Raw genomic sequence first — 13,063 nt, 5'->3', positions numbered from 1 at the left:
TTAAATTACCTGTTGTGTAATTTGCCCAATTTTCACTGGTTTTTTAAATTCATAAATGTGTATTAATAAATGTTTTTTCTTCACCTATTGAAAAACACTTATCAGCATTAGTACATTTTTATATAATAAATTCTTTAAAATTTAAGTCATCATCAATTTAAAATAAGCTAGAATTTCTGTGATCCCCCAATTTTATCTAAACTTGTGGGTTTTGCTGGTAATACTGACTCACAATGGCTACCATAGGAAGAGATAGAGTAAAGGAGAGATACAGTCTTCTCATATTCCAGAAGTGGGCTCCATTGATTCATATACCTTATCACCTATTTTTGCTTTTCAACATTCATATTATGTTTATTTACCACCATCTTTAAATCATCAGTCTTTTTGCGGATCACCCTTTGGAGTGCCATCACCCTTTGGATCTTCAGTATCCACCAGACTGTTTTTGACCTATAATCCACATCAGTCATGCATTGCAAGATCTTAGCCTGGTGCCTACTGTAGGCAAAATTCTACACTAAGCCTAAGGGATGTGCTGTATGCCGTGCTAAGTTACTTCTGTCATGTCCGACTCTGTGACCCCATGGACTGTAGCCTGCCAGGTTCCTCTGTCCAAGGGATTCTTCAGGTTAGAATACTGGAGTGGTTACCAAGCCCTCCTCCAGGGGATCTTCCCAACCCAAGGATTGAATCCACGTCTCTTACATCTCCTGCATTGGCAGACAGGTTCTTTACCACTTGCACCATCTGGTAAGCCCAAGCCTAAGGGATACCAGGAAAAAGTCACAAAGATATCACACTAATAGCATAAATAAGTCTTGTGTTGACACAGAAAACAAGTTCCCTCAATTCCACAGAATGTGCCTCTTCTGGATGTAGACCCAGGCCTTCAAGGCCTCTGCCAAGTCCAGTCACTTTTCTGAGATCTCTTTTTGGCTGACCTCTCTGCCACATCTAGTGCAGAGCAATTTCTTATTAAAACCCTTCTTTCAATTTTTATTATACCATTCTCTTCTGATTCTCTTCTGACATCTCTGAACTAGAGAGATGGAATGCAGAAGAGGAAAAAGCATGAGCTTTATTACCGATCTTGCTTTGAATCATCATTGCTCTACCATTTACTGGTTAACTGTGGGCAAATTATTTATCTTTCTGAATTGTAATTTTCTCATTTAAATTAGGTTAGGATTACTGTGAGTATGAAATGAGATAGTATGTAATATCATTCTTTCAATGGTTATTCCTCTGTAATTGTTGTATTTCCTTAGTTCTCCATCTTTTACTAGTTTTTCTTCTCCATACCCCAAATTTTAGTGAGCTTTAAACTTCAGTCCCTAACCTTCTGTTCTTTCTAAATTCTCTCTTTTCCTTAAGAATTACATAGAAGCCTATGCCTATATCAATTTCTGTTTGGTCATTCCCAAATAGTAATCTTCACGGGTTCATAAAGGACTTTTAAGGAATCATGATATTAAAGTTAACAATGTTATCTGTTTCAGTATCTACTTTTTAATATGCTAATAACTTTTAAAAAATATCCATCAAAAATGAAATCTGGAGAGCCTGGGAGTGCAAGTGCTGTAAAAATGTACAGGGATTATCAGAAATCAGAGAAAGGGCCTCTATATATATACACTGTCAGTTTACAACTCAGTAGAGCACTGTGGTCATCATGAAGGCATTAATCATTACTTAGTTTTAAATCATCAATTTTTGCTCCCTTATTACCTAATTTATACCCATAATCAGTCCCTGGTTGAAGAAAGATAACATAAGAAATACTAAAATACACATTAATGAGATCAAATAATAATATATGTGTAAATTTGCCTCAAAATGATCTTCAGATCCATTAGTTCAATCCATCTGATCAAAATTCTTTAAAAGTGTATTCGTGGGACTTCCCTGGTGGTCCAGGGGTTGGGAATCTGCCTGCCAGAGCAGGGGACATGGACTCCATCCCTGGTCCAGGAGGATTCCTCATGCCATGGAACAACCAGGCCCATGTACCACAACTACTGAGCCCATGCTCTAGAGCCCGTGAGCTGCAACTACAGAGCCTACATGCTGGAGCCTACATGCTGCAACTGAAGCTCGCGCACTCCAAGGCCTGCCTGCTGCAACTGCTAAAGCCTGTGCACCTAGAGCTCATCCTCGCAACAAAAGAAGCCACTGCAATGAGAAGCCCCCACACGGCAATGAGAATAGCCCCTGCTCCTCACAACTAGAGAAAGCCCATGCACAGCAATGAAGACCCAGCACAGCCAAAAAACAAATAATTTTTTAAAAAATACATTCATTTCTTATACATGAAAAAGCACTGCTAGTAAAATTAATTATGGCGATGATTATATCCAATTTGGCTTTAATTTAACTGGGAATAAAAACAATTGACATATGCTACATTTGTGGAGATATACTAATAGGTCAACCTTTTCTCAAGTAATCTCAAGAATAAAATAATTACGAAAACTTTTCACAAAATCACTTTGTTACATGCCATAGGAAGTTTTTCAATTCTTGAGTTTGCAAAATCATATACTATTGTGAAAGAGATCATTCGTCTGAAAAGGTTAGGAAATAATTATCTATATCAGTATCAGTGGCCCCAAAGTGTATTCCTCAAAGAACTTGCATAGAATTTTTAAATTTTAAGAATAATGCCTTTAATGTTTTAGAAAAAAAAAAAATGATGCGCATTTGGTTCAGGAAGAACACTGAAAATGACAAGAAGAAACTAGAACATCTACCTATATTCCAGCACCCAAAAATAATAATTGCCAACTTTGATTGAATATTCATATAGGCAACCCACTCCAGTACCCTTGCCTGGAAAATCCCATGGATGGAGAAGCCTCGTAGGCTACAGTCCATGGGGTTGCAAAAAGTCGGACACAACTGAGCGGCTTCATTTCACTTCACTTCATAGATATGTACAATTTGCAAAAGAATACTTCAGATGAGCAAATATAAATAATTTCAGGAAAAAATTGGATAATCATGATTTAAAATTAAATTTAACATTTTTTTAAATGGAAGGCAATACTGAAATTCATAAAAGTTTCACCTTCACAGAAGATATGGTTACTAAATAAAAGATCTCTCTAAAGGTAAGAAAAAAAATATAAAAATCTTTGATGTCACTTTCAAAACTATGTGTTTTGCCTTTATACGGTCTCTTTACAATGAAAGATTAAATACATTATCACATTTTTCCTTGCACCTAGTCTCCACCCTACACTAATTTTTGTTGATTTTTCTCTTTAGACCATCAAAGCTTATGTTTATATTTTGTTTGTTTTTATTTTGTAACAATAAGTTGCCTTAGCTCTATATTTATTTTTAAGTAGAAGTAATGAAGATATTGCATCATAGATATTAAAAGATCAACTGAGGATTACATAGCAATTCCTTATAAATTGCAAACAGCTAGAGAAATATTGGTTCTAATATATTAATACTTCCCACCGTTCTTTCTGTATACTCACCTCTCTAAAACCTCATCGCAGCAAAAAAGACCTACTCAATGTGTCTCTAGAAGGTGGTTTCTCCTCTCTAACACTGATATATAAATTATTACCCCTATTACCCAATCGGAGAAAGCAATGGCACCCCACTCCAGTACTCTTGCCTGGAAAATCCTATGGACGGAGGAGCCTGGTAGGCTGAAGTCCATGGGGTCGCTAAGAGTCGGATATGACTGAGCAAATTCACTTTCACTTTTCACTTTCATGCACTGGAGAAGGAAATGGCAACCCACTCCAGTGTTCTTTCCTGGAGAATCCCAGGGACGGGGGAGCCTGGTGGGCTGCCCTCTATGGGGTCGCACAGAGTCGGACATGACTGAAGCGACTTAGCAGCAGCAGCAGCAGCAGCATTACCCAATGCTCCATCTAAAACTATCCATTTTTCAGTATCAAGACCAAGTCTTTCCCTTGGCCTGAAGTTTTTACAGAATCTTCCAATCTGCAGTAACATCTTCATCTGAAGCTGTAGGGCACTAACATACTAAGTCATTAGGCAATAAGAATTACTCACACATTGTTCTATTGGACAGTTATTTGCTGTTTACATGATAACATTTTCATTCTTATTCATTGGCTTTCAAATTGAGTTATAAATTCCTTGAAGGCAAGATCTAAATATTAGATTATTGTCTCCATTTTCCCTTTTGTTCTATATATACTGGTACCACAAATGAATCCATTTCATAAGCTTCCAGAAACCAGGGAATATAATTATGTAACATAGCTGGGGTAAACATAAAGGTAAAAGTTAACTTAGTAGACATTTAACTAAACTATGCCTCAGGGACTGCTAGTGCTCAAAAAAAAAAAAAAAAAAGAATTACTTAAAATGAACATAATCTACAAATCTATAAATTATAATGAATACAATTACATATGTCAATACTAAGGAGTTAATTCTTGGTTCTTTATATTAAGAATCAATATTAAGAAGGTGTTTCTATGTTCTTAATATTAAAAAGGACAAGAGGAGGAGCCAAGATGGCGGAGGAGTAGGACGGGGAGAACACTTTCTCCCCCACAAATTCATCAAAAGAGCATTTAAACGTCTAGTAAATTCCACAAAACAACTTCTGAATGCTGGCAGAGGACATCAGGCACCCAGAAAAGCAATCCAACTCTTCGAAAGGAGGTAGGAAAAAATATAAAAGACAAAAAAAGAGACAAAAGAGGGAGGGACGGAGTTCCGTCCCGGGAAGGGAGTCTTAAAAAGAGAGAAGTTTCCAAACACCAGGAAACCTTCTCACTGACGAACCTGTGCTGAGCTTTGGAAGCACAGAGGGCAACATAACAGGAAGTAAAAATAAATAAACAATTAAAACTCGAAGATTGCGAGTCCTACGGTAACTCCCCCAGCAGAGAAGCAGCGCAGATGCCTGCACGCGCCATTAGCAAGCGGGGGCTGGGCAGGGAGGTGCAGCGCGGGCTGCATCGCTTACAGTAAGAATCTGGCCTGAATACCCTGAGCACTATCTGAGCGAAATAATTTGGGCTAGCAAACCAGACTATGGGATATCTACCACGCGAAAAGCCAGCCCCAACCTAAGACACCGCCAGGCCCGCGCACGGAACAAAGAATTGAACAGAGATAGCCGGCTGCAGACCTTCCCCCTCTGGTGACAGGCAGCCAGAGCCGGAAGGGGGCAATCGCAGCCCCAGAGAGACATTATCTATAAAACTGTAAGCAGGCTTCTTTGCTAACTAAAATTTCTTGGGGGTCTGGACGGTTAACATCTGCCTGAGAAGGTGCGCTGGTTTTACACCCAGATAACCGAGTGGCGGGGAGGCGATAAGTCGCAGCATTGGCGCTCGCCAAACACCTCATCACTTGAGCTGCTCGGACCTGGGAAGAGCACAAAACTCAGGCCCAACTGAGTCTGTGCCTCTGAGGACTACCCGAGTGCCTGAACCTGAGCGGCTTGGACCTGGGAGGTACATGCAACCCAGGGCCAGCCTCGGATTGTTCCCAGCGGAACAACCTAGAGCCCGAGCAGTGTGGGCAGGGAGGCTACACGCGCCGTGAGCGGGGGCAGACCCAGTGTGGCTGAGGCACTGCGAGCGCACACCAGTGTTATTTGTTTGCAGCATCCCTCCCTCCCTCCCCACAGCGCGACTGAACAAAGAGAAGAAATACAACTCCACCCATCAGAACACCGACACAAGCTTCCCTAACCAGGAAACCTTGACAAGCCACCTGTACAAACCCACACACAGTGAAGAAAAGCCACAATAAAGAGAACTCCACAAACTGCCAGAATACAGAAAGGACACCCCAAACTCAGCAATTTAAACAAGATGAAGAGACAGAGGAATATCCAGCAGATAAAGGAACAGGATAAATGCCCACCAAACCAAACAAAAGAGGAAGAGATAGGGAATCTACCTGATAAAGAATTCCCGAATAATGATAGTGAAATTGATCCAAAATCTTGAAATTAAAATGGAATCAGAGATAAATAGCTTGGAGACAAGAATTGAGAAGATGCAAGAAAGGTTTAACAAGGACCTAGAAGAAATAAAAAAGAGTCAATATATAGTGAATAATGCAATAAATGAAATTAAAAACACTCTGGAGGCAACAAATAGTAGAATAACAGAGGCAGAAGATAGGATTAGTGAATTAGAAGATAGAATGGTAGAAATAAATGAATCAGAAAGAATAAAAGAAAAACGAATTAAAAGAAATGAGGACAATCTCAGAGACCTCCAGGACAATATTAAACGCTACAACATTCGAATTATAGGGGTTCCAGAAGAAGAAGACAAAAAGAAAGACCATGAGAAAATACTTGAGATAATAGTTGAAAACTTCCCTAAACTGGGGAAGGAAATAATCACCCAAGTCCAAGAAACCCAGAGAATCCCAAACAGGATAAACCCAAGGCGAAACATGCCAAGACACATATTAATCAAATTAACAAAGATCAAACACAAAGAACAAATATTAAAAGCAGCAAGGGAAAAACAACAAATAACACACAAGGGAATTCCCATAAGGATAACAGCTGATCTTTCAATAGAAACTCTTCAAGCCAGGAGGGAATGGCAAGACATACTTAAAATGATGAAAGAAAATAACCTACAGCCCAGATTATTGTACCCAGCAAGGATTTCATTCAAGTATGAAGGAGAAATCAAAAGCTTCTCAGACAAGCAAAAGCTGAGAGAATTCTGCACCACCAAACCAGCTCTCCAACAAATACTAAAGGATATTCTCTAGACAGGAAACACAAAAATGGTGTATAAATTCGAACCCCAAACAATAAAGTAAATGGCAACGGGATCATACTTATCAGTAATTACCTTAAACGTAAATGGGTTGAATGCCCCAACCAAAAGACAAAGACTGGCTGAATGGATACAAAAACAAGACCCCTACATATGTTGTCTACAGGAGACCCACCTCAAAACAGGGGACACATACAGACTGAAAGTGAAGGGCTGGAAAAAGATTTTCCATGCAAATAGGGACCAAAAGAAAGCAGGAGTAGCAATACTCATATCAGATAAAATAGACTTTAAAACAAAGGCTCTGAAAAGAGACAAAGAAGGTCACTACATAATGATCAAAGGATCAATCCAAGAAGAAGATATAACAATTATAAATATATATGCACCCAGCACGGGAGCACCGCAGTATGTAAGACAAATGCTAACAAGTATGAAAGGAGAAATTAACAATAACACAATAATAGTGGGAGACTTTAATACCCCACTCACACCTATGGATAGATCAACTAAACAGAAAATTAACAAGGAAACACAAACTTTAAAAACGATACAATAGACCAGTTAGACCTAATTGATATCTATAGGACATTTCATCCCAAAACAATGAATTTCACCTTTTTCTCAAGCGCATGATGGAACCTTCTCCAGGATAGATCACATCCTGGGCCATAAAGCTAGCCTTGGTAAATTCAAAAAATAGAAATCATTCCAAGCATCTTTTCTGACCACAATGCAGTAAGATTAGATCTCAATCACAGGAGAAAAAACTATTAAAAATTCCAACATATGGAGGCTGAACAACACGCTGCTGAATAACCAACAAATCACAGAAGAAATCAAAAAGAAATCAAAATTTGCATAGAAACGAATGAAAATCAAAACACAACAACCCCAAACCTGTGGGACACGGTAAAAGCAGTCCTAAGGGGAAAGTTCATAGCAATACAGGCACACCTCAAGAAACAAGAAAAAGTCAAATAAATAACCTAACTCTACACCTAAAGCAACTAGAAAAGGAAGAAATGAAGAACCCCAGGGTTAGTAGAAGGAAAGAAATCTTAAAAATTAGAGCAGAAATAAATGCAAAAGAAACAAAAGAGACCATAGCAAAAATCAACAAAGCCAAAAGCTGGTTCTTTGAAAGGATAAATAAAATTGACAAACCATTAGCCAGACTCATCAAGAAACAAAGGAGAAAAATCAAATCAATAAAATTAGAAACGAAAATGGAGAGATCACAACAGACAACACAGAAATACAAAGGATCATAAGAGACTATTATCAACAATTATATGCCAATAAAATGGACAACGAGGAAGAAATGGACAAATTCTTAGAAAAGTACAACTTTCCAAAACTCGACCAGGAAGAAATAGAAAACCTTAACAGACCCATCACAAGCACGGAAATTGAAACTGTAATCAAAAATCTTCCAGCAAACAAAAGCCCAGGTCCAGACGGCTTCACAGCTGAATTCTACCAAAAATTTAGAGAAGAGCTAACACCTATCCTGCTCAAACTCTTCCAGAAAATTGCAGAGGAAGGTAAACTTCCAAACTCATTCTATGAAGCCACCATCACCCTAATACCAAAACCTGACAAAGATCCCACAAAAAAAAAAACTACAGGCCAATATCACTGATGAACATAGATGCAAAAATCCTAAACAAAATTCTAGCAATCAGAATCCAACAACACATTAAAAAGATCATACACCATGACCAAGTGGGCTTTATCCCAGGGATGCAAGGATTCTTCAATATCTGCAAATCAATCAATGTAATACACCACATTAACAAATTGAAAAACAAAAACCATATGATTATCTCAATAGATGCAGAGAAAGCCTTTGACAAAATTCAACATCCATTTATGATAAAAACTCTCCAGAAAGCAGGGATAGAAGGAACATACCTCAACATAATAAAAGCTATATATGACAAACCCACAGCAAACATTATCCTCAATGGTGAAGAATTGAAAGCATTTCCTCTAAAGTCAGGAACAAGACAAGGGTGCCCACTTTCACCATTACTATTCAACATAGTTTTGGAAGTTTTGGCCACAGCAATCAGAGCAGAAAAAGAAATAAAAGGAATCCAAATTGGAAAGAAGAAGTAAAACTCTCACTATTTGCAGATGACATGATCCTCTACATAGAAAACCCTGAAGACTCAACAGAAAATTACTAGAACTAATCAATGATTATAGTAAAGTTGCAGGATATAAAATCAACACACAGAAATCCCTTGCATTCCTATACACTAATAATGAGAAAACAGAAAGAGAAATTAAGGAAACAATTCCATTCACCATTGCAAACGAAAAGAATAAAATACTTAGGAATATATCTACCTAAAGAAACTAAAGACCTATATATAGAAAACTATTAAACACTGGTGAAAGAAATCAAAGAGGACACTAATAGATGGAGAAATATACCATGTTCATGGATTGGAAGAATCAATATAGTGAAAATGAGTATACTACCCAAAGCAATTTATAGATTCAATGCAATCCCTATCAAGCTACCAACAGTATTCTTCACAGAGCTAGAACAAATAATTTCACAATTTGTATGGAAATACAAAAAATAAATAAATAAAAAGGAACTTCTTGGGACATCTGAAGATAATCTTTATGAACTTCAAATATTACAGGCTCATGTGGTAGATATTTGGCTTCGGATAAATATATACTGACTTTAAAATGCAGTAGTTTTTTTAAAAAAAGAAACCTTAGATATTAATGTTTACTTTTATTTTCTACTGTTTCTCTCATAAAAGTTGAGGGAAAATGTTTTTTAATTCCCTGATTTAAGTTTTCACTTGTGTTAAGAAAAAGAAAGCTTACAAAATGATACTGATGATAATTTTCTTTGACCAGAAGAAAATAAGCATCATTTTTATAGCTGATTTCCCATATTAAAATTCTAATTGAAAAGTACATGTCAACAGATAAGACATAATATTTTAGTTTTTAACTTTTTGGTTTTACCATTATTATTCAAGTTTATTACAATGCAAATACAGTCAATTATAGGTAGAGTAACTATGGCACATAACTGCTGTTAAATTTGGTGTTCTTGGAATATATGGGTCCAAGTAACAAGAAGCTACTACTTCATTGCCAAGAAGTCAAGTTTAATTTGCTTTCTTTTTCCCTCCCTCTTCAACTGGCTGAAATACAAGTTCCACTGCAAATGCAACAACCAGCAAACATAGATGCCATCATAAATACATAATGCTGCCAAGTAGGAAACCCTACATTGACGAGTAACAGAACTCCCCATAGCAACTGGAAGATATTCTGGGCAGCATATTTAAAGTCTTGAAGCTATATTATAAATAAGATACATGCGTCTCTTGTAACTAAAAAATGTTAGTTTAAAAAAAAAAAAAACCTGACATTTACTATAACTCAATGAGTAATTTTTCTGTCTGGTTCATTTTTTAGTGGGTTAAGAAATTTTATTAATATAAATCTTTCATTCTGAACTTCTGTAACCATAACTGCTATCAAGGAGATCCTGTGATGCCTTAAATAAAATTTGCCATACTCAATTAAAAAAAAAAAAAAAAAAACCATGAAGAGTTTTCAAACTTTGCTAATCCAATTCTTAGTCTGATAACCTAATCAGACTGCTAAAGTTTAGCAACTGAATAGCTCTCCTCACTGATTTCAGTTAGCTTGGAGACAAAATGTGATAACAAAAACTGTTTATGAGAATCCACTGTGGCAATAATATGTGTCAGAAATACATAGGGAAATGATATTGAAAGTAAGACCTCTATTCTGCAGGAATGTTTCCTCTGGATAAGGGTAGAAATCACCTGTACAAGGACGCTAATAAATCAAAGCAATATTTCACTAGAAAATCAGATCCCTTGTGAGAAGTTACAAGAAACATCATTTGCCTACAACTGCTTCAAATTCTAAACTCCCTAAACCAAAAATTCCAAGCACTATCTACCAACAGACACAAAAGTTAGAAGAGAAAATGATCTTTTAAAGTAGAAATAAGATGGAGTCTCAAGACCTCTCAAAATAGCTTTGGTTTTAAATCCAAAATATTTTGTACTCAATTTCATGAAATCTTCCCCCATCACATTCATTATGAAATGTCAATGCTGAGGAGTGACATCATCAAGATAACAAATAAGACCTCAGAATCCATCTCCTCACAAAGATCAGCAATCAAACAGCTATCTGAATCATGGCTGAAGAACCAATAACCTTTGCAGCTGTAGAACATCCCACATTGCTCACCAAAGACCATATAATGACTGATATTATACTCCAGTTGTCCAAGTCACTGAGACAGTATTCCCTTCCCCAGGACCCAGAGCCACCACATGCATGCATACTTGGTACCCTGAACCACTAGTCCTAGGGTCACAGAATAAAGTTAACTCTGGGAGAATTCAGAAGTGCACTAAAGAAATTTTAGCAACACGGTGGAACAAAACCCTGAGTACAGCCACACAAAAAGGAAAGGAAGAATAGCTCCATTTTGCCTCCCTCATTCCCCTGGGCTAGCACTGCTCCTTGCCAGGAAGGAATTCCCCAGCCAGAAAGAATTCCCCTCACTGGGAAAGACAGAACATCATCAGTTTCCCCAGCCTTTCAAGGCACTGCATGAAGAATCCACTTTGGTTTCAGCCCACCCAGAGACCGACAAAGCTGAGAATACAGATATGGCTAGGAATAAGGAAGAGGGGCAAGGCGACCAGCAGCAGCCACACAGTGCAAGTGACCATGGTTCCCAGTAATCTCCTCTAGAAGACCCTAGCAGATTTGGCCACTGAGGAAACAAGCACAAGCATAACAAAACCTCTTCGGATTTCACTTGGGTTAGCCCTACAGGTTTTCATGTTTACAGATGCCAGATGCCTGAGTATCTCTCCTCTGCCCTTCTTTCCTCCCTATCAGAGCCTGGGATCTGCACTGATACCCTGTCTCTGTGGCTGCATGAGTACAAACACCAGCTTAGACCTCTATGGCTAACCCCCATTGTCACATGCATGCTTGGGGTTAGCTTCTGTGCACTTGCACCTTCTAGCCTGATTCTCGTCACCAACCTTTATTGCCATGCATGCACCCATGGCAAGACCCACAGTCACAGGAGTACATGCTGACAGCCAGGGTTCCACAACTGCCAGTTTGCCCAGTTGGCCGTGGCACTTGCTGCTTGCCCTGGCCCCACCACTATATGTGTGTCTGCAAGCAGCCCCTGTCACTATACAGGAACCTGCAGCTGGCCCCCAGACCCACATACCCTTGACTTCAGCCACCATCACTGTATGCCTTGGTCCCTAGTCACTTGACTTGGAAGCATGGCTGAAGAACCAATAACGTTTCCAGCTGTAGAACATTCCCCACATTGCTCACCAAAGACCACATAATGACTGATATTATAATCCAGCTCTTCAACTCATTGAGACAGTATTCCCTTCCCCAGAACCCACAGTCACCACATGCATGCATACTTGGTGTTCTGAACCACTAGACCTAGGGTCACATCCTGTGCCAACATGCCCCATCACACAAGTGAAGGTCTTTTCTTGCTGAAGTCAGTCCATGAAGTCTGGAAGAGGTGACTTTTTCCTCAAATGTACAGACACCTATGCAAGGCTAGTGGCCTCATTAAGAATCAGCTAAACAGATACCACCAAAGAACACAATAACTTTCATTCAGTTCAGTTCAGTCATTCAGTCGTGTCCAACTCTTTGAGACCCCATGAATCACAGCATGCCAGGCCTCCCTGTCCATCACCAACTCCTGGATTTTCATTAAATGATGCCAAAGAAATAGAGATCTAAGAATGACCTGATAAAAAATTCAAAATAATTATTATAAAGAATTTTCAGGCAGCTATTAAGAGAACACAGATTAACAATTATTGAAGTCAGGGAAATAATATAAGAACAAAACAAGAAGTTCAACAAAGAGATAGAAAACATGAACAAAAAAGCAAAAGGGAAATTTTGGAACTGGAGAGTACAGTGACCACATTGAAAAAGCCAATAAAAGCTTCACAAACAGACTGCACAAAATAAGAAGAAAGAAACAGTGAGTCCAAAGACAGATCATTTGAAATGATCTAGTGAAAAAAGAAAAAAGAATGAAAAGGAATGAAGTAATCCTATGGGACTAATGACACACAATTAAGAGAAACAATCTATGTATAATTGAAGCCCCAGAAAGAGAAAAGAGGGAGAAAGGGGTAGAAAGTTCATTTAAAGAAACAATGTCTGAGAATTTTCTAAACCTGAAGAGAGATTTAGACATCCAAATTCAT

Source organism: Bos mutus, chromosome 14, assembly GCF_027580195.1.
Source record: "Bos mutus isolate GX-2022 chromosome 14, NWIPB_WYAK_1.1, whole genome shotgun sequence".
Taxonomy (NCBI): Eukaryota; Metazoa; Chordata; class Mammalia; order Artiodactyla; family Bovidae; genus Bos; species Bos mutus.
Note: the sequence above shows the minus strand (reverse complement) of the source record.